This window comes from Zea mays, chromosome 9, assembly GCF_902167145.1.
Source record: "Zea mays cultivar B73 chromosome 9, Zm-B73-REFERENCE-NAM-5.0, whole genome shotgun sequence".
NCBI lineage: Eukaryota > Viridiplantae > Streptophyta > Magnoliopsida > Poales > Poaceae > Zea > Zea mays.
The window spans coordinates 58,153,461-58,158,558 of record NC_050104.1 but is presented as its reverse complement, the minus strand read 5'-3'; positions in this window follow the sequence as shown (position 1 = coordinate 58,158,558).

The following is a 5,098-nucleotide window of genomic DNA, read 5'->3' as shown; positions in this document are numbered from 1 at the left end:
CGCTACCCACCAGAGCCGGATCACTACCAGCGACGCCCTCGGGGGCTGGGTAACTGCCAGCACCACCCTCAGGGGCTGGGTCTCCTACACCAGCCACCTCTAAGGCTGAGCGATCCTCCATCACCTCCATGTGAGTCGAGCAATCCAGACCAACGCCTCGACATTGAAGACTGCCTTCCAAAGTCGACGATGCACGAGACACTGCTCGGGATACCTACAATCCCGTGGCTGGAATTTCCAAACAAATAGCCATCATGTCATCAGCAGTTGGCTCCGATAGCATATCCTAAGGGACGACCTCCTCAAGGGCCTGATAAAAATCCGATATTGACAGTTCCTGAAGGCTGACAAGAGCTGACAGAGCTAGAGAAGGAATGTCACTATCCCCCTTACTACCTCTGTGGGGGACAGATATCCCCAGGGTCCACTAGAAGGTTAGAAGGCCTCCTAGAAGGTTTTGGGCTTACTGTCTCGCAAGGCCATCCCTTCGTGGGCCAGGGGAGAACTGCTAGCAGAATGGGCCGACGCAGGGAATGAGCAGACGCGGGCCAAGGCAGCTCGTGGGGTTTTGAGCGTTACCCACAGCTCCAATCCGATTCTCCCGCGCGACCACCTTAGACATCAGAACCAAATGAGGATAAGTCGACAAGATTGTAGGAAGATAAGTTCAGTCGGTTCAGTATTACTTAGGAATACATCGTTATCATACATGCATGTAGTGCCCCACTGTCGGATATATAAGGCCTAGGGGCATCCTATCAAAGACAGGTCATTCATCAGCCATCTACTCCATTCTCTAGCACCCTTCATACTAGAGAATTCCCCTGTAACCCACCACATAAAGATCTACATCGGGAAGTAGGGTATTACACCTCTCCAAGCGGCCCGAACCTGTAAAAAATTGTCTATCGTCTCTCGTGCAACTAGCACAAACCATCGAGCTATAGTCAGCAACACCGTCCTACCCAAAAGCACCTCGAGGGGTAACACCGGTTGCGTGGTCGGGTCCCAAACACCGACAATATTCACTTCTTTGCATCTTTGTGATCCTAAGCCGACTCTCCAAATTCTTGTTCCTATTATTGTGTATGTGATTCACATTTTCATACATAGTTATGTCTTTGTGACTCATGTGCTCACCTCTTCTATTATTTTAGTGTGATGGTGCGCTCACCCGCGTGACTCTTCCCCTACTTAGTTTTTCTCGAGAGACGTGCCCCAGGTAGCGAACCTTTCCTATCTCTCTACTTATCTATTGTTGTGGTGCTTATCTTCTCCTATTCTCGTGTAGCGTGTCAGTAATCTGTGGGTAGTTTTAGCAGCCAAAGTTTGTGGTCAGTTCCAGAGCAGGACTTAGCACAGTTAGTATGGTGAGGAGAAAGAATGTCACTCCGGTAGGAGAGGGTGATGATCGGGATCACCTCGCCCTTTCAGACAGGACAAGGAAAAGGAAGTCTACCTAGAGCAGCAGGGAGGCAAGAAAAAATTATAGGCTTGACAGAGCTAATCGAGCAGCAGTAGCAGTAGTAGCTGAGAGAGCAGAGGAGGGAGGTCAGATGAGGATTAGCTCAGATCAGTTACCTTTCCATGTCAGATGCCTCTCATCTCGAGTATGCTCCACCCCAACCAAATTTGACCCCTCTGCTCCAGTCTCCTCTACCACTTCAACTACCGCTACTTCAGTCCCTAGTACCCTCGCTACACCAATAGCCTCCACCATGCCTGCTTCCACTACTCCCACTCCCTTGGCCACTCCACCAGCTCCTTCATCCCGCTTCCGAGAGCGTGATGAGACTGAGGTTCAGCTAGTTGTTGCAGATCCGAGACTATTTGATCTTCACAAAGCCACTGCCGCCAAAGTTTGTCACTTCAAGCCCGTGCCAATGCACTCATGGCTTCTTGCTCAACGTGATCTAGAAGCTGGTCCACTTTTCAGCACTTGGACACAGGAGTCCTTCTACAGAACTCAGCGACTACTCAAATAAACTTGAGGGCTCATTGTCGTTTAGATATGGCCACACTTCATACAGCAGTCGGTTCTAAGGTTGAGGGCCACATCACATATCTACCAGGCTTGTATACTCTTTTGACCTTTGGTCGTCGCTATGTTGAGGAGTGGGTCCAAGTGTTCTATGCTACAGTATGGATTGACCCCAACCATTAGTGGATGTAGTTTCGCTTTGAGCGCGAGGATGTCACTCTCCACACTACACAGATCAGAGAGTTGTTTGGTTTTCCTGAGTCAACGATGAGGCTTCAGTCTCTGCTATGGTTCCTCATACCCACCTCATTGCCCTCATGGTGGAGTTGCTCTGGGCACAACTCACCTTGTTGGTATGAGTATTCTATCAATCTTATTAAGCATTAGGCAGGATATCGCGCAATCCACTGGTCTAGGATATCACAATCCACCCCCTTAGAACACTGACGTCCTCGTCGGTCAACCCCAAGCCAGGAACCTCCCCTCTTGGCCATGTATATGTGTCTAGTGTCATCATATGCCATGCTATGTGACCACTCTAGGCCCACATGTGCCATGCGCCAGATGCATGAACCCCTAGCCCACACATGCCCGTGAAACCGCGAGGGTCGGTTCTGATACCATTTGCAACACCCCGTCCATGTGACACCCCAGTGTCACCTAGGGTTCTTCCTAGTGCTAACTCAAGAACCATCATTTCATGTAAGCAAAATTGAGCATGAAACACCAAACCAAATTAAGAATAAAAGATCCACTAAGTTTATATCTAAAGAATCATGTTCAAAACAAATGAGGTTTTCAAAAGAGGGAAAAATGTTGAAACTCTAATACCAACCCTAACTAAGCTATTTGAGTAGAAAAGAAGAAAAGGGTGAAAGACCATGAAGAACATGAAATCATGGCTTAGGCCAATTATAAAAATTGAAATACACTAAATAAGCTGCAATAAATATTATGAAAGCTTGTCCAAAATAGTTTATTAAAAACTTCAAACAAGCCATTCAAGTGGAGGTTCAATAGGGAAATCTGAAATTCAGATTTCTGAATTTTCAGCCTTTGAACCAAAACCGAGCGCGTTCACCTTGATCCTTAACTCTAATCCTAATGCTCCCATTGACAAAAACGTTTCTAACTAACCCCTCTGTCACATGCCAGAAGATGGCATTGGGACGCGAGCCCTAGACATGACAAAACCAAAGATTTGCCTCGGGGTCAGGCTGGGAGACAGACCAGACTTCAGAGCTCCAAATCTTTGAAACCAGTAGGCCAAATCCTATGACCCCCATACAAGATCGGTAGCTTATAGGGAGGAGAAGAGGTTTTGAGCACTGACCAAGGGAAGAGCGGGCTCGGATGAATGACCACACGCGCCAGAACTCGGGCAGAATGAACGCGCACACGTGTTCGACCCTGGTCGGCACGCCGGCGTTCGCCCAACCCGCGCGCGCTCTCCCCAGCGTTCGGTCAAGTCCGCCGCGTGCCCTCGCCCTCGGCCGTGCTCGCCCGTCCCTTTAAAGCCTCCCTGGGGCGTGCCTCACCTCACCCCGTGCTCACCCTTGCTGGCCAGACGCCCCTCCTTAGCTCCAGTGAGCCTTTCCTCCGCCCGCCATCACTGCCCAAGCCTCGGCCACCATGGCCAGCCCGCTCCAGTCGCGTCCAAGTTGCGCCGGCCTCTCGGTTAGCTTCGCTAGTGCCCCGTGAAGCCTTCCAAGCGCTCGGACCCGACAGGACCTCACCGAAGACCCAAGTTCATCCTCGCCGGACTTCGGTCGCCCGCCTGCGCGCGTAGACCGAGCAATCCGGTGAGTCATTCTCAAATTCCTTGCACACACGCCTTCCTTGATCCCTGGTGAAGCTCCCTGACCCATTTGTTTGAACCGTATCGCCCTGGTTTGGCTGGACTCCTCGCCGCCGACGAGCTCCCCGCCTGTGCACGTGGACCGGCCGACTCCGACCATCCCCGACGGCAACCCGCACATCACTGTGACCCTCAGGACCTCCCCTACACCCTCGACCACCTCACTGGAGCAGTCTCGCCGCAGGTAAGCCCCTCCGCCCCTTTCTTCCTCCGCGGCCACTGTTCCATTAGGGAAGGACCGCAGGTTTGATTTCCAGAAACCCTAGGGGGTTTTCTGCAGAGCAGTAGACTCATGTGAATAGTGCACCGGGGACCTATCTGTAATTCATTTAAGATCTTTCATCTGGGACCCCAGTGCAAAACCATTTTCCTTTATCCATTTCTTTTTAACCTTTTTAAATTCAGCAGAAAACTTATAGAATTTATATCTTGAGTTATATTCAACCAAATTTGACCAAACCAATTTTGCTGGATTCAAAATATTATGGGCTATTAATTAAAAATACTGAACTTTATGCTTTCTGTTTTAAATTTTAGAGTTTGCAATTGATTAAGGAAAATAACCAAACCTTATTAAATTAAAGAAAATATGTTATGCTTCTGTGCTGAACCTAAGAAAATTTGTAGAAGTGTAAACCCCACTTAGGCATTGTTTAAAAATAGTAAGCACCCCAGTATTGAAAATTTAAGTAGAGTTATCTATTAAAAGCCATTTTTGCCCAAAACTTAGGAAAATTAGAAAGACATTAAGGAATAATGAACGGTGAATGCAATTATTTTTCCTAGTCTACTTGAGTAACAGAGAACCTAGAAAAAATAAAGGGACCCCTAGTCCAGAACAAATTCTAGGAGAAATGTTTTATTAGGCACTAATTAAACTAGAAAAACAATTATTAGAATTATGAAAACAATTTGAAAATTATTAATAAAAATCCAATGGACTTGCAACCACTAGAACCTCACTACAAAAATGATAAACACCTCAATCCGTCATTTTAAGTAGGGTAAACAAATAGAACTTGATATTAAGCCATATTTCAATTAAATCAGAAGTAAGCCAAAAAGTGTGCAACAGTGGGCAAATAAATTTTTACTAGATCAATAATGAAATAGGCCACCAGAGAAAAATGCAAAACCCAATTGAAAGCTGCAAAATAATATCCATTGCCAATACTTCATGAAAAAGGCCATTTAATTCAAATAATTCTTACCACCTTTCCCTTAAACAAAAAGTTGCCAAACTTCAGAATGATTGCTCT